This window comes from Synchiropus splendidus, chromosome 1, assembly GCF_027744825.2.
Source record: "Synchiropus splendidus isolate RoL2022-P1 chromosome 1, RoL_Sspl_1.0, whole genome shotgun sequence".
In the NCBI taxonomy this organism is placed as follows: Eukaryota; Metazoa; Chordata; class Actinopteri; order Syngnathiformes; family Callionymidae; genus Synchiropus; species Synchiropus splendidus.
Genome location: NC_071334.1, coordinates 3,723,879 through 3,742,312, shown reverse-complemented (window position 1 = coordinate 3,742,312; position 18,434 = coordinate 3,723,879). Strand labels below are relative to the sequence as shown.

At 43.5% G+C, this 18,434-nt stretch overlaps 1 protein-coding gene and 1 non-coding gene across 3 annotated transcripts in view; one reads left to right on the top strand and one right to left on the bottom strand.

Annotated features, from left to right (window-relative positions):
- The window catches only part of si:ch211-186j3.6 (neural-cadherin), a 323,558-nt gene that overhangs the window by 278,283 nt on the left and 26,841 nt on the right, over positions 1–18,434 (bottom strand). The gene's annotated exons all lie outside the window — the stretch shown is intronic.
- trnag-gcc (transfer RNA glycine (anticodon GCC)) lies at positions 4,529–4,599 on the top strand. Its single transcript has one exon. It is a non-coding gene; the product is annotated as a tRNA-Gly (tRNA).

Sequence of the window (18,434 nt, the reverse complement as noted above, 5' to 3'; positions counted from 1 at the left end):
TGTTCGAAATCTGAATGGATTTTTCCCATTACAATGAATGGAAAAAGAACTAATGCGTTCCAAGCCTTAAAACAGTCTTTTGTAGGAGTGAATGTAGAGTGTCTGCTGCAGGTGGCTGTTCCTCTATGTGTGTGGCCGCTGCATGTGGGAGGGGTTGCCGAGTGAGTGAGGTCTCTCCAGAAGTGAAGAGGTGCCCGGTGCGTGTCCAGCTCTGAATGTGCGCTTCTGTGCAGTTTGGCTGTGACAAAGTCATAAACCAAGTCACGCTCTGTCCCATACTGGCCTCATCCCTGTCCCAGCTCCAGCCCACAACAGGACATCAAACCCTGGAGTGAGCGCTCCAGCACCTCCCCTGTGACACTCTACCACGGTCCAGTGTGGAGACAGGAAAGGTTTTACACCTCAATATGAAGAAAAAACAGTCAGTAAATGGAGCTAACGGGACACGTCTGCATACAGAGGCTGCGTTATACACAATAACAAAGCGCCTCGTGGGTCAGCTGGTCGGTCCACGCACGTTATGTTTCTTCTGGCTTTTTTCAGGGGGCATTCGAGTTCTGGATTTTCTTTCGAAATCCGAAGCAAAGAAACCTGGAGATTTTTGTTCGAATTCCGATTTGTTTGAATTCCGAGACGTTCAAAAGCGAGGTACTACTGTACCAAATTGAGCCGATTTCCACTTCATAAAGTCGCTATTTCATCCCCTTACATTTTTCTGAACAACTTTCCCAATGTCAATATATGACACGACGGGAGTGAGGATGGGCTGCAACATCACGTGACCAAACTCCTGAACATATGTTCTCTTCCTGAAGAGTCCAGGAAGAGAAAATGGAGGCCCAACCGACAAGAGACTGAACACCCTGGTGTGAACTAAGGACTGTTCAAGGGCTCAAAAGTGAAATGGTGTTGTCTTTCTACTGGACGTCGTTGCCTACACTGCTGTGTTTAGGACATGACTATGCCATGTGACATGTTCCCATCCTCAACCAAGAATTGTTATCTCAAAAATGCCATGATTTGCTGTGCTGTTTTCAGCAACAAAGCATTAACTTTCATGTTCAATTTCATTCCACCGTGTGACACACATTTTAACATTTTCACACACTCACATGTTGAAGAAGCTGAAAAATAATTTTCAGGGTGCACGGATCCCCCATTAAATTCCCATTCCTACCTTGGGAAAATAGATGCAGAAGTCAGATGGACGTATTTCCATATGTTGGGTTTAGGTAACACACCTGGGTAACACATTGAAAAGCCCTTCCTCTGGATATGTTTCTGTTGCAGATGTTCCTCATGGGGCAAAGAATCTTGAGGGTCGAATTTAGGAATACTGTAGATACTCAGTTGGTGGGTGGAGTTCCAGGAAGGAGGACTCTGAAGCCCTATTTGATTTATAAACTGTGATTTATCACCTGATTCAATAAGATTTATTCCACGTTTATGGACTTATCGGAAACATGAACATTTCCAAGACGAAATATGGGCATTAGATGGTAAGTGATGAAGCCTGTCCATCATCATCATCATCATTTCTCATTCACACGATGCCTTCAACTCCAATACTTATCAAGGTGCAGCCTCTCAAAATCACAATATGAAACTTGAATCTCACTGAAAAAGCTGTGGCGCCTGAAGGGTTTTGGCTGTCCAAGCCTCCCAGCAATGACTCGTGTATGTTGCCATACGATGTGTGACTGCTTCAATATATTTCTCACCTATTAAAGCAGTCCACACGACGGGGTACTTTGTGTTTTGAATACGTACAGGAAGCACTAGCTTTGGAGAGCAGCATCTCACCGCTGTGGATTTAAGACGGCTGCGCCATCGACATATTCTGAAGGTCAAGTGCTGCTGATCTACTGCAACACAGGATGTACAGTTGGATGAGGTGAAAAGGTTCGAGTGGCAGACTTCACAAGTCATGATCCTTTGAAAGAATGAGGCGTGAATCATGCATTCCATTAAGGTGTGCAGGTCGCATGGGAATTCAAGTTGGCCAGATACAGATACAAGGCATTTCTGTCAAATAAATAAATTAATAAATACGCTTCAAATGGGCTTTCAATTAAATTCAATAAACCAGAAAGAATGAAAGTGCTGAAGAATCCGGTCCATTCAGGTCTTACCTAGAACTCCAGCTCACTCTCACCAGGTCTTTCATGAGCCGCTGACGTTAAATACCTCACCAAATATTTACTGTGTGATTAACTCAAGGACAGAGAGTCCAACACATTTGCATCTCAAGGGAGAAGAGGAATAATTCCAATCTGATGGAGATAAAGACGCGGCTATTGAACAATGACTGTCAGCAAAAAAAGACCAGTTTTACTCGGGGCAGTAATTCTTCTGCAAACAAATGTCCTGGTGCACCTTCATGATGCTGTGGGCTTCACCTAGTGATCATTGGAGCATAACTACAAAGGTATTTACCGGTAAAACATGGCAATATCACACAAATGTTTGTATTATAATAATCACCAGACAACCACCCTCTGCAATGTCACTGTTCCATATGAAAGTATGTACTTTTTTTCCTTTGTCAGTAGCACCACTTACTCAAAAGGGTAAGTATTTACAAAACTTACACATTAAACTTGAAATGGAGAAAACCTGGGAAACATCAGGAAGTTCACAAATGCACTCAAGGACTATGAACTATGGCCTCAGAATTTATTATCGACAGTTTTATTTTCATTTCCCAGTTGACGAACAACCGTCAAACCGTGATTTTCACTACATGGCACTGCTTGTATATATATATATATATATATATATATATATATATATATATATATATATATATATATATATATACGTTCCAAGCCTTAAACTAGTCTTTTGTAGGAGTGAATGTAGAGTGTCTGCTGCAGGTGGCTGTTCCTCTATGTGTGTGGCCGCTGCATGTGGGAGGGGTTGCCGAGTGAGTGAGGTCTCTCCAGAAGTGAAGAGGTGCCCGGTGCGTGTCCAGCTCTGAATGTGCGCTTCTGTGCAGTTTGGCTGTGACAAAGTCATAAACCAAGTCACGCTCTGTCCCAGACTGGCCTCATCCCTGTCCCAGCTCCAGCCCACAACAGGACATCAAACCCTGGAGTGAGCGCTCCAGCACCTCCCCTGTGACACTCTACCACGCTCCAGTGCGGAGACAGGAGGTTTTACACCTTTACAATACAATATGGTGGTTGGTCACCACCAGATCTCTATCCTCTTCTAGGAAGGCAGCGGTAACTGGTACTGACTTCTTTTAAGGCCCTGAGTTGTTTTGAATAGTGGACTCCATTTCCACAACTCTTTCTTCAAAACTGCTGAGAGTTTCTGCGCTCTACTTATAGGAAAGGGGGAAAAAAATAAAACTTGGAATGACTTGACACAACTTGCTTCGACAATGTATGTGGCTTTCAGCAATTCGGAGGAATAAATTCACACACCACACAGCAGCAGACAGACAACAGAAACGATGGCGGGCAGCAGGGAAGGGGACGAGTGGGTTCTGGCGGGATGATCAAAAGCTGCCAGCTGCCATGGCCACAGACAGCTGTTGGTTTAAAAACCCCGATTTAAGCCGGAGAGGGTTTTTATTTTTTTTTTAATGACAGGACTGTGAACTGTACTTTAGGCAGATTAACAAACTGATTTGTGTTTCACTGTGACCATCGGTTGACTGTAAAACGGACCAACACGTCAGTCACTCGTGCCAAATGCCTGATGTGGCTCCGGGTTTGAAGTGCTTGCGAAAATCTGTGCGAGATAAAAGTGTGCTTCTGTGAGATTATTATTTGAGGGCCATTTTGCCAACATCAAGATTTCAACCTGTTTGGTCGTGATGGGTCAATTTTAGGGTTTCCAATTCAGCTAGTGAGCATCTTTGGACTGTGGGAGGAACCCGGAGAGCCTGGAGAAAACCCACACAGGCACAAGAAGAACTCTACCCAGAAAGGTCCAGAGCTGAATTCTAACCCTGAACTTTGAGGCCATTGCCTCAGGATCCATTGAGAACAGTGGCAGGCCGTCAGGGCCAGCATGACCTTCTCTGCTCTGTCATCATGTCCAAGGCCTTCAGCAGCAACAGAGCAGGCACAGGTGTCCTCAGAGGAACGGACACAGATAGTTGATGGATAGTTGCGATAGCCAATCAGATCAGGAGTTGGAGACAGCGAGGCCTTCTCACTGGCCTCACGTTGAACGTGACTTGTACCCGTCCTGTGGTTGGATACTGAGGAGTAACCGCTACTCGTTTCTCGCTTTCGGACGCCTGTGCGCTTAAACATATGAGGATATTTATGGAAAAACTCGCTTCAGAGCTTTGAAACCACACGTTTGGTTGACACGTTTCTTGTGCCGCTGTCGGCAAACTGTGGCCGTCTGGTTGGAGTCTTTCTCATACGAAACTGAGACAGTACAAACAAGTGTACAACAGGGCTTCCGCTGTGGTTTCGAACGAGAATAGGACATGGAGGGCGATGCCTTTTGTGGCTGTGGACGCTGAGAACACTCAAACTCAGTGGCGAGACTCACCTCTCCATCTGCATTGGTGGTTCAGTGGTAGATTTCTCGCCTGCCACGCGGGAGGCCCGGGTTCGATTCCCGGCCAATGCATGTATCTTTCTTTCAAGGGTTAGTAGATATATATATATATATATATGGGGGGGGGTGTACTTGACTGAAGACCTAGGTGTAAAATGCACAACCCACCACTGATTGAGAACCATTGCTCCACTGTGCCGCCAAAATCAGGACACCGTTTCGTGAAACCTTGTCAACCAAGCTCAACCAAACAAACACATCTTTGTTGTTTCACTTCCTTTAAAATAAAACGAATGTGGTTTTAAATGAAAGGTATTCCATGGCAAACAATGATGGCGAGACACAAATTAAAAAATGGTAGAGGTAGAGTGATGAATGAAATCCTTCCAGGGGCCCTCATCGGACCCCAGCCCAGACTCCGGATTAGTTAAATGTGAGACAGCGTTGTCATTTTTAGAGTGCAGGTTGTTGGTTAAAAACGATGTGAGGTTTCAGTGAAGCTGTTATTGAGATGCAGACACAACAGAAGATACTGTACATGGACCCTCACTAACCCAGTTCTGGGATGTCGTGAGAACGCATGGAGTCATCCAGGGAGTCCGCTAGTGATTCTTAACCATGGGGCCAGAGCTCATGGTTGGGCCACGAGCGCCTCCTAGAGGGCCGCTAATTTTTTAATTTTTATTTTTTTTACACCTTTTGGCCGGGAGACGCTCAGTTTTAATACATTTACATTTACGTTACTATCACAGCTGCAAATCTGTGATAGCAACCAACTATGGAGAAGTTCTTGATCAGAAAAACTGATAGATGTCAGAACTGTTGAAGCAGTTTTGAAAATTAATTGGAACATTTTTTGGCAATACTTTCATTTAAACTTTACCTATATCTATATATTTAGACATGGTTTTATTATATTTATTTTATTCAGAATTGTATTTGTTTTCTCAACAGTTTGCATCAAGTGTATTTTCTTTTCTTTTTTTCTTTAGGACATTTGTTGAACATGACTTGCACCTGCTTCTGCTGCTGGTTGGACTTTTCCATTCCAAATATCTTTGCGCTGATCACATGGTTTCATGTCATTTCACGAGGTTTTGGTTTGTTTACGTGTCAGTAGATTAAATATGGTTATTGATCGCACATGAAATCAGGAGAAATGAATTAGTTCTATTCCTTGAATGGGTCCTGGGCCTATTTGTTGTGGGAAAAGTGGGCCCTGAGATGAAAAAGGTTAAGAACCCCTGTGCTTCATGTCTTTCTAGGATGAAATCTCACGTGATCAATGAAGTGGGTTAGGGTTAAACAAAGTGGAAACTAAGGTATAACACATAACACATCACGAACAGGACGTTTTTCGCGGAAAAATCCCGACAGAAACATCATAATGACTGAAGCCCGTTGCTCGTGGAACTCAAGTCGCACATTCCAGCCGGACATATGAAGAGACGGAGCGCATGAGGACGACTTGTACTGCAGGCAGACTTACTTCTCTAGTATTGTCACTGTCACCAATTCAGGAACTGACCAACTATTCTGCTCGGATTCATTGTTTCTCTATCGCTTCTTCATGGGCTTTGTTACGTTCCGTGTTCTTTTTTTCTTCTTTTATGGGGGTGGGGGGTTTGGCAAAGCCTGACGTGCATTTCCAATATTACATTTATTTATTTGACAGTGTGGCTTTATCAGGAGGTTTCCTGAACTAAAACTGTATTTTGGAAAGAAGATGGAATAATATTGTACTGTGGAGCTGAAAGTAAGATGAGAGTGGTTATGTTTATGAGATAAAAAGGCCGAACGGCGTCAAAGTTCGTGACGTTGAGGGCTGCTGTCCTCTTTCCTCTCCCCAGATTTTCACACTTCATCAGGCTTATTGTTACCTGAGACACGGCGTGTCAGGTTACTCTGCAGAAAACTGCATCAAATCGTGGCGCTTGCCTTCAGTGGGCGATGTCTAAGCATAACAGATGTGACGGGTTTGTCAGAGAAAGAATGGGCAGAAAAACAGAGAAGTTGCAATGAAAAACGACAGGCCTTGAAGAATGGAGCCTGGCTGAGACGCGCGGCGGAGCTTGTCTCATTCCATTGGTCTTCACAGCAGATATTTTGCGCCAGGAAGAAAGCAACCCGTGTGAAAACACTGCCGTCAAAAAGAGAGCCTGTGCAATTAGAGATGGGAAGCAGAACGGTGTGGGAACAGCGCACCAGACAGCGCGAGGGGGAAGAAAAACCTGCTCCAACAAACTCCTCTCATAATGTCCTGTTTCTTTAATACAACAGTTTGATGCGAGGGAAGATGACAGGCACAAAAGCCCAGGGGGGATTTTGACAGGTAGACAAGTGGTGTTTAACAAGACCATCTACAGGGCAAATGGTTCCATGTTCCCTGACCACATTGACTCCGGTGGCAGACAACTTTGATCACCTCTGTCTCTCACACACACACCTCCACACACACACAGCTGAGCCATGGATTTATCCCCTTGTATGAGGCCATTACCTGGGTTCTGTCTGGGAGGCTGGATCAAGCAACATTTTCACCTTCAACCGTGACAGGGCTGCTACAAATGAAAGCTCTGCTGATACTCAGAGATCCAGTAAATACATCGGGGTAAATGTTGCAAACACTGTAACACAATTTAATGACGAACTAGTTGACATGTTCAGATGAAGGAGATGGAGCTATTGTGAAGTTTCACTAGCAATAGTTCTCGTCTAGAGTTTTCGTCTTACATATAGGTACATTACACGAATTATTCCGAAAATATTGTTGCTTCAAATATCAACTATAGTAACGGAGCATACAATACAAAATAATACTATGCCAGCGCTCTCAGTACAAGTCAGGTGAAAAAGAAGATGGTGGCGCTGTTCTTTTAACAAAAGGGTTCATTACAACTCCGGCTGCAGCGACCATCCGGCACATTTGTCGGTACCGATACAGGCCCTTATGAGGTCATCATGATTGTAAATGGTATTACGCTCAATTTGACATTGCGATAAAAATGACAAAACAAAGCAGGCATTTCTCCGCATTTTTGTTGTGATGCCGCAGCCCCGCCTGTAGAGCCAGCTAGCCGCGATGGCGGTGGCTTGGCAATACTTCAACGTGCAGGAAAATGACAACCAAAATGCAGTTCCCAACATGTGGAGCCACGCACTGAGATGCAGCATTAAAACAAGACACTCAAATCACCACTGCAAATTTGAGCGCTACCAAGAGCTAATGGATAAAAGCTAACTGTAGCAAACCGCAGATGAAACCAATGCTAATGGAGTTTATTGTTTAAACTTCATCAATAAAGTATTTGTCTATATGGTCCGGTGTTTGTTCATTGAAAAGGGAAGTATGCATTGACATTCTACATTAAAAACATACGCCTTTTTCTATTGACTTTTTAAGTTGATATATATATATATATATATATATATATATATATATATGTATATATATATATATATATATATATATATATATATATATATATATATATATATATATATATAAATAGTGAGTGAGTTATGAGTTCAATTGAGGAGAAAAAAGAAAAACCCTAATAAGAAGGTTGTTGTCGAAGATTATAAAACAGAGAGCGCCATCTGTAGTTGAGAACACTGTCTCATGAAACCGCATCAGCCCATCACAAGCACGAGCTAATGCAGAAGCAACATTTCCTGGATGGAAATTGTCTTTTGTTCCTTTTGATGTCCACCTCACCCCCATTTTCCGACTGTTCTGCAGGCTGTCCTTCACAGGCTCCAAAGAAAAATCGATGTCTGACTCATCAACAAGTTTGAAATGCAGCAACCTTTTTGAAATCCGTGAATCTCTTCATATAGCAAGAAATAAAAAAAAATGTCACATTGGACGGAAGGTTGTTAAACTGGCTGTTATGCGAGTAATTCACAGATGAAGTAACCTGTGTCCTCCGTTGGAAAAGTCGGAAACAACATAACGTGTGCGGACCGATCAGCTGACCCACGACGCGCTTTGTTATTGTGTATAACGCAGCCTCTGTATGCAGACGTGTCCCGTTAGCTCCATTTACTGACTGTTTTTTCTTCATATTGAGGTGTAAAACCTTTCCTGTCTCCACACTGGACCGTGGTAGAGTGTCACAGGGGAGGTGCTGGAGCGCTCACTCCAGGGTTTGATGTCCTGTTGTGGGCTGGAGCTGGGACAGGGATGAGGCCAGTCTGGGACAGAGCGTGACTTGGTTTATGACTTGGTCACAGCCAAACTGCACAGAAGCGCACATTCAGAGCTGGACACGCACCGGGCACCTCTTCACTTCTGGAGAGACCTCACTCACTCGGCAACCCCTCCCACATGCAGCGGCCACACACATAGAGGAACAGCCACCTGCAGCAGACACTCTACATTCACTCCTACAAAAGACTGTTTTAAGGCTTGGAACGTGTGAAAAGTGAAAGTGCCAAACTTTAAACTGCAAACAATCTAGTCAACAGGAAACGGGTCCATCCTCAGCACCAGCACATCCTCATGGTGTCGTCGCAGAAGGAGCCCCTGAGTCACCATTGCTTTTAAAGTACTGGGGCAAAACGGTCACATTGCTGTTTCTCTCCGTTGCTCCGTCACACAGCGGTTGAATTCAAACTGTTGCCCAGGCAGCAGCAAAGCTGAAGAAACTGAGAGGTGCTAATATGTTTTCCCACTCCGTGTCGGCAGGACGCTGACCTTTAAACGGATGAAAATAACTGGTGTTTTCGGTTTGTCAGCGGCACAAATTCCCACCACTAATTTCACTTACGTTTCCCGCAGAGCTCTTTAAAATGTAGCCTGCTTCTGAGAAATTCACTACAGCGACACAATCACCCATCTTCTGTTTGGTCGACGCCAAATCCTGCTCATCTTCGGTTCATTCCCAACTTATGAAAGAACTCAAAATTCATTAATTTTCTGACTTGTGGAGGGTTACATTTTTTTTTTCCTGACTGAGACTGAGAGGGCAGCGAATGTAAACGCAGGGTGAATTTTAGTTGTTGCATATTTCACAAAGCACATGCGATTTTATAGCTTCAAGAAGCTTCTTTCGCAAATAAAAACTCATATAGTTAGTCATAGCGCAGCGCTCATGAATGCTTTATGCCCAGGTTGCATCACTTGTGGTGCGGATTTCAAGCCTTGTAGCAACGTGGCGTGTGAATACATGAACATGCCTCCACCTGGTCGCTCACTTCTCGCAGTTACGCTGATGAATGACAGCAGCTCGGCCATTAGCCAGTCAGCTTGACATGCGGAGGTTGCGGCGTAATGCAGACCTGGATGATGGGGTGCTTGCACCATCAGTCATGGTCGGCAGGTCAGATGGAAGGAAAGTGGGACGTGCCAGGCCCTCGAACAGATAAACGACTCCGCATCACCATGGAGGCGGCCATTGTTCGGCTCCAGCCCATTGCTTCCCGTGCTCCGTGAATCGTCGTATGAGGGGAGACGTGGCCCATTAGCTGTGGGCGGCAACGACAACAGAGTGTGTGTTGTGTGTGTGTGTTTGTGTCAGCACTGTAATTTCCTCCTGACAACGCAAAGAATAAAGTCATCAAAGTAATTCGGAGTGACTGGCAGCCCATTTTGTGCAGTGAAAAGAGAAGAAGTGGCCTGGAGAGGAGGCGCGACAAGGGAGAGCCGTTAATGCAAGTCGATGCAAAGCAGAGCAGAGCAGTGACAAACAGGTAAAGAAGGCGGCGGTGAGCGGGGAAGAGACAGGGCGACATGGCTTCTTCAGAAAGGTCACCATCGCCCCCTTTCATCTGTCTACCTGACTGAACTTGCCAATTAGACAACCCTTTGGATGGGAACCTCCCCTCCCTCCCCCGAGTCTGAGATGTGGGGCGGCAAAAGAATGAACGGCAGAAACAGTTCCAAGGAAGACGTTTGACAAGCCGTGAAACAATACAGATATTTTCCAGGCACCATTAATAGGCAGTCCTGTATTCTGGATGATAATGTCGAGTCAGTGACTATGACCACTACTATTATAACTGTTTAGTTTGCAACTTTCAAGTCACTAACTCGATGGTTTCAAGATCAGCATCGGTTGCTCTTTCTTCTAACAGTCGCCGCTTCAGACTGAGGTTTGTCCCACCGACTTCATTTGCATACGGACCACAAAACGCTGAAATAAATCAGACAAAAAGTGGAGAAACTGAAAAATGTATAAAGGCATAAATAAATACATGTTGACATAACCAAATGTATTTATAAATAAATGTATATATAGAGAGAAATCGCACCATTCTTCAACAAAAATCAATCATCTTCAACAAAATAAATCACATCATTTATTTGAACTAGTGGTGGGAAGTAATTACAACAAAAAATGGATTCAGTTGAATTGAACAGTTTGCTCTCCAGACAACAGAGAACCGTTGTCAGTGGCACGTGGCAGCTAGGATGAGAACAACAACAACAAACATGGAGGAATCATTGTGTAGTGAAAAACCTCCCTGAACCAAAGCAAACAGATGCTTTGGTTCAGGGAGGTTTTTCACTACACAATGACCAGGGTTTCCACCACTCTGACTGGACTTGACAGTCTTATAACATTGAAATTCTTATACAAATATTTTCAAGACATAAAAAGAGCTTTAGTTTAAGTAAGGGAATATCTCATCTCCAGTCGACACGCATATATTGTCGTGTGGTGCCATCATCCGTTTTGTCTCTTGTGTTCCATGAAGCCGGTGCTGCTTTGCTGCATGCTAGCACTGCTGGCAGTTTCCACCTCCCCGTCTGCTCGCTAGCTCTGCCTCACATTAGCTCGGCAAACAAGTCAATCCAAGTGAAAGTGTCGGGTGAACATGACAGCTGGCAGAGAGCTTTTTCACAAGGAAAAGCAATGATGAATCTGTTGGCTGCTAATGTTTCTGAAGATAACAGGTGAGGCACAGCAGGAACCTTTCGGTAAAAGGTGCCTCGAGTCAGTTGTATCAACAGGTCGTGCTCTGACAGGGAGTCTGAAATGGCGTTCAATAAAATGGCTTGTAATGTGTTATATTTTCTCGGTTAAAATGTTGTTTCTGCTCTATATTGGATATCACCGTTCAGCCAAAATACTGTTCATCACGGTCACAGCGGCAGCAGCTTCAGACGGTAGTGCTAAACAACCTTCTCCTGGGCAACATCCAGTAGCTCTGACTGGGGGATCCCGAGACCCTCCCAGTTTCATCCCTCCACCTGGTCCTGGGTCCACCCCTGGGTCTCCTCCCAGCTGCCTGGAACACCTCCAAAGAGAGGCCCCCAGGGGGCGTCCTCATGAGATGCCCAAACCCCTCAACTGAGAAGCAGCAGCTCTACACCGAGTCTCTCCCAATTGGGAGACGCCTGTCACCCACCGAGAAAACTCATTTCTGTCGCTTGTATCTGGGATCTCGTTCTTTCACTCATGACCCACAGCACTCAAACTCATAAGACTGAAACTGCATTTGAAGTACAACAACATACATCATTGGAGTAAGACAACAGCTTTCTTTTTTTTTCTACCTTGGTGACAGCAAGAGTCGTGTTTTGCTGCCGTGGTTCTTCGGCACACGAGACACAGAACATGAGACTGAGTTCAGAGTGATGTCCAGGTGTCACAGGCTAAAGTGCCTGACTTTCATGAAAACACCTTGTGTCACACTTCTACACATCCTGGTCTAATATTTATCTTGCTGCATGACTTTGTTCAGTTTTTGTTTTAAAAGAAAAATATATATGAACAAAAATCTAAAAAAATTTTTTTTACATTATTCTTTTTCAGGATTCAAGGATTCCACAAAACAAATCATGACTTTTATTTCCCACACACATATTTGAATTTTTTTTTTTTTTGAATTTTTTATTTTGGAAGAACATCTTTCCGCTCCTTGGGGTTAAATTCAGGGGATCCACACGAGAAGTTTTCAGAGCCTCCTTTCATCCAAGACTTACACCGACAAAGAATTTGAGCCTTTTAACTATAGAACAATAATGTCTCTGGCCAAAGATACTGACTGAACACATTACGCGCAGAGGAAAGGGTATGTATATATAGTTTTATTCACACTTTTTGACATAGCACAAGACTGTCTGCCCTTAGAAACTCCAACTGCGCTTCGCAACAGATGCATGTGCTGTCTTTGAATAGCACGTACTACTGTACGGTTCACTACTACGGTTCAGTCTGGAGTCTTGTTTGTTACCATTTTCTTTATTGTGTGTTCTGCACATAATTTACTGCGTGAAAAATGACCTGTTATTTCCTGTTTCCAAAGGAAAACTGAATGAACAACTGATACACCGACCTGTATAACGCCGTCGTACATGTTTACGAACAAAGGTTCTGGTACCTTCTGTTATCTATCTGTTATCTTATGATAGTTGCTCTGAAGTCTTCATCCTCAAGTTTAACCTTATCTACTTGGGAACACCATATGTTGTACTTTGTGCCCAAAGTACTGGCGTGTACTGGGCTGGCCCTGGCATTGGCCCTTCATGGAACATTCATGGTTCATTTTTTTTTGTTTTTTGTCATTTGCAACACATGGCACGATGATGTTCTTTCGACCAAATTCCCTCTTTATTTTTCACGAACATGAAGCAGAAACAGTCTCCAGAGGATCCACCCTGACGGCTCAGCCGAACCCACTCACTTTCAAAAGCGCCAGAAGCTTTTCTGTTTTTTTTTCATTTACACAGTCTCCAAGATCAATTTTGTCCTGACACTCGTGGTCTGCGGCCCATCTGTCCTAATCCTTGTCAACCCAATGTTTCCTTAAGCACCACCATGAGGTTTAAATTTGTTTTTTCTTTTTTTTTTTCAACCCAGCTTGATGGATTGACGTCGAGGTTCACCGAGATTCACGCCCACCCCCTTCCAGGATCAAGTGTAATAACCATAGTGATCTCTCCACATCTCCTCAACTGCAATATTTCAAGAGAAATAGCTCTGAAATTAATGTTTCTTTTTTTTTTTTTTAGATATCAAAGATAAAAGACAAATGATGCAGACGGTTGCTGAATGAAAACATTTTGACCCCCCTTGGTTTTGTTTTATTTTCTACAGATACTTCAGGTTGCGGCTCCTGGTTTGTGATGTTTTTATCCAAGTTACTGACACCTTTATATATATATATATATATATATATATATATATATATATATATATGTGCACACAGTGGTACCTAGGTTCTCGACCACAGTCCGTTCCAGACGGCCGTTCGAGAAGCGATTTGTTGGAAATCTGAATGGATTTTTCCCATTACAATGAATGGAAAAAGCAATAATGCGTTCCAAGCCTTAAAACAGTCTTTTGTAGGAGTGAATGTAGAGTGTCTGCTGCAGGTGGCTGTTCCTCTATGTGTGTGGCCGCTGCATGTGGGAGGGGTTGCCGAGTGAGTGAGGTCTCTGCAGAAGTGAAGAGGTGCCCGGTGCGTGTCCAGCTCTGAATGTGCGCTTCTGTGCAGTTTGGCTGTGACAAAGTCATAAACCAAGTCACGCTCTGTCCCAGACTGGCCTCATCCCTGTCCCAGCTCCAGCCCACAACAGGACATCAAACCCTGGAGTGAGCGCTCCAGCACCTCCCCTGTGACACTCTACCACGGTCCAGTGTGGAGACAGGAAAGGTTTTACACCTCAATATGAAGAAAAAACAGTCAGTAAATGGAGCTAACGGGACACGTCTGCATACAGAGGCTGCGTTATACACAATAACAGAGCGCGTCGTGGGTCAGCTGGTCGGTCGGCGCACGTTATGGTTTTTTTTCGGCTTTTTTCAGGGGCGTTTGAGTTCTCGATTTTCATTCAGAATACCAATAAAAAAAATCTAAAAAATTTTGTTCGAATTCCGATTTGTTCGAAGTCTGGGACATTCGAAAATCGAGGCACCACTGTATATATAGACTTAGACTTAGACTTTCTTTATTGTCATTGCACAAAAACATATCACTATATTATGGCAAAGAAATTTCGGTCTGAGGCCACCGGTTTGCAAAAAACAAAACTATATGTCCAAATATAAATAAATATTAGATAAATACTAGTCAAGAAGATGTACAAAAAACAAATTATATATATATATATATATATATATATATATATATATATATATATATATGAATGAATATATTAACAAGAAATGAAGGTTTATTGTATTTGACAGAGTACACTTGCCTTTTTATGATACATTATTCGTATGATCTATTACTATTTAAATTATTATAGTGTTGTTTAAATTGTGACATTATTATTAGTACTAGTATGATCATTACTTTTTTTTTATTTTTGATTTATTTTTTTACAAAATGACAAAAAAGGTTGTTGGAATACATAATGAGGTACAAAGTATGATTGTAGTTTAACAATTAATATTTACAAATAGTGGTTGAAGCTATGTATTGAAAGTGTTTTTGGACACTGCTGTTTGTCTTCTACTGGGGTTATTGACATGAACCTTTTCCTGACAGTCCTGTTGCCAGCCACACAATTTGACATGCACATGTGAAATCACTGCACCGCATGTGTTTATTGAGGCAGGCACCAAACTGACTCATCATCATATTTATTATTATCACTGTGACATTACAGATATCACAGAAGCAAATTGTCTTCAAAAAAACTGTGGTTCAAGCTGAATTTTTCACGAGTGGTGATGAACATGGTGAGGTGACCGCACACTTTCAAACTGAACGACAACTCAAGGATCCAAATGGCTCATAACTCCAAATCACCTGACTCTGTTGGAGTCCACAAAACTAGTTTCATAGCGCTGTTCCAGGATCTTGGCGGACCGTTTCCTCCCAGCTGACATCCAGAGTGACATGGCAGAAAATGGCTTCAAACTTTCGACCCCGGCGCATCATCGCGAATGAATCCGCGGGACGTGAAGATGTGATTCAAACAGCTGCCAAATGAAGCGACCCAGAAGTTCGAACCTCCCTCAACAGTGGATTTGGCTGAGAATGAGGGAAAACTAATTGGGAGCAATATGCTGAACACACACAATCCAGCTCAAACATCGGGAAAAAAAGATCAATAATGGAAAACAGTTCGGAATCGTGACATAATTATCGGCCACTTTCATTTCATATCGTCCAATTTTGTAACTGAACCGCCAGGAGTCGAATCAGAAAGGGCCTGCGTGTGTCGGTGGGTGTGTCTCTGTGTGTGTGTGAAACACTTGTGAGGACCAATTTGTCCTTTTCTCCCTCACGGTTTTTTAGGACTCAAACTTTAAAATATAAGAGTCAATATAACTGGGTTCCAGTTGGTTCAGAGTCCCGGTTCAGGTGAGCCATGTGTTTTGGACGGGAGGCTGGGGAAAGGGTGATGGCAGTGATATGTCCGCGCAAAGAGAGTGACAAACGTGCGCGTGTCTGTTCATGCTTGCAAATGTGCGGAAAAGAGAGAAATATCGGAGGGAAGTCAGTTTCACAGAGTCATCTATTCCTTCCTGTCAGTCGCATCCATCGTGCAGCCATTTCCAACTGGTGTATCATTGAGCACTGCGTAACACTCAGGACACAAATACACACACCACTGCACTCGAAAGTCATTGATAGCTACTAAGCTTGGGCTGTGATCTCTCCGTCAAAGATATCGATCATGAGGCAGCAGGGCTGCGCCGCTCTCTCCCCCACACACACACACGTAATGTGATGCAATGACAATGATTGAGCAGTCTCATCCAGACAACTCTGCTGTAGGGAACACGCGGGGAGCAGATACATCACTGGCATGACACCAAGATAGTGTTGCTATTACTTGGGTCTTGGAAGATAGTGGGCTTCCTTCATCGCCAGGTTAACGGTTGGAAAACTGGGCGTAAACCGCGTTCTGACATTTGCGGAGGTCATTTCAATTTCAGAATCCTTTTCCCCACATTTGAAAAAATGGTAAACAATATGTTTTTTTGTTTGTCAGTTCTTTCAGACTACCATTTTAATTCAGCTTTTAGTGTATTAAATACATGTATATTTTCTCTTGATAGCTGTCACTAGTGATGGGCAGATGGGGTTTCATGAAACACCGTCGTAGCTTCCTGATTTTCAGAGGCCACTAGGTGGCGCTCTGCATCTATAAATGATGATGAGATTTAATTGAATTAGTTGTTGCTCAAGTCCAAACAGTTCACAGCAGACAGCGCCACCTGGTGGCCTCTGAAAATCAGGACGCTGTTTCATGAAACCTCATCACTAGCTGCTGCCATTATTTAGCGCCTGACACTTTCAACCTTTTTTTTTTTTTTTTTTTTTTTTTTTTTTTAAATTATTTTTAGATACAAAACGAACATTATTGCAATTATAACAATTTTACTAAATTAATAATTAATTAATTTTACTTCGGTAAAAGAGTATGGTAAGTTTTTAAACTTTTGAAGTACCTTTACTTTCTTCTGCTTCTTATCCAGGGTCTGGTCGCGGAGGCAGCATTCGGAGCAGGGAAGCCCAAACTTCCCGGTCCGCACAAACCTCCTCCAGCTCTTCCCGGGGGATCCCGAGGCGTTCCAGGCCAGAGCGGAGACATCATCTCTCCAGCGACTCCTGGGTCTTCCCCGGGGTCTCCTCCCGGTAGGACATGCCCGGAACACCTCCCCAGGGAGGCGTCCAGGGGGCATCCGGATCAGATGCCCGAGCCACCTCAGCTGGTTCCTCTCCAGGGGGAGGAGCAGCGGCTCACTTTTGAAGTAATACTTACATACAATATAAAAAAAGAAAAGAAAAAAGCTATCAAGCCTCCACAGAAACGGAAGGGTGTGAGTCCTGGCCTTCTGAATTTCAAACTGAAGGCGACAGTGGTGAGGCCTTTGAGGACAACAAAGGCTTTCGCTCTTCACCTGACAATATCTTCCCCCCAAAATCGATGAAGCGACGGCGAGTGAATGCCATCCAGCAGAAAGACTGGAGGTGTCACTCTGCCATCCTGGCTTGACGTGTGCATGCAAGCAAAGGGAGCGTTTAAAGTGTTGAATCCCTGAATCCCATGTCATTACGATGACTACTGTTGAGTGATCAGATTATTTTACCCGGCAAGGTAGGACTTGTCATGCTGTCAAACTGGAGTGGGACAAATGTGCGGCTGACTGAGGAGCTCTTAAATACAGGCACATATTATATTGAATGTCTAATATCTGATCTAAAGAAGCCTTTTGTGAGGATCAGAAAAATGTTATTATCCCAAGTGAAATTGTGTTCGTAACATGCTCTGCACACAACACACCACAGTAAATTAAAAAAGAAATAACATTATGAAGGGCAAAAAAAACTACACTAAAGAGCTTAGAAACAATGGGAACAATGTGCAAGAAAATGCAGTTCATGAAGATTTTTTTCATAGATGAAAACGTACAATTCATCTCTGAAAAAAACGGATGCTTGAAATAAAACAATTAAAATGTGTGAAAATGTATATTTTGGGGGGAAACAATGCAACTTTAAATCAATGAAATAAATAAATGCTGTCGCAAAACTCTTTAATAACTCGAAGATGTTGACAGATTAAAAGACGATGCCTCTCCTATGAAGTTTTGTCCATGTCTAACTCGATGTCAGAGGAGCAAGTGCAACACGAGTGGACCACCTCCTCCCTTCCGAAGTGTTTGCCTTTATTCCACAGCTGGCGAGCAATTACACAACAGCGCCGCCGCCTCGGTCTGTACGTTGAACGTGTATCTATAGCAGTAATGAAGAGCCTGTAGTGCTGCGCAGCATGGTTAATCCTGCCGAGCCGACTCAATCCACTGTGTGAGTAGATTATAGCTGACGGCACGGGCCTTTGTGATCACACTGAGACGCAGCAGAGCCACACAGAGAGGCGCCGCCGGTGCCGCTGGAAACACACAATAATGAATAGTTGATGCGCTGAAGTCGGACTGGCTTCCTCTCTGACTCCTTCCGGCCTCAGTTATGTTTGTAATTCAGTTCAGGGT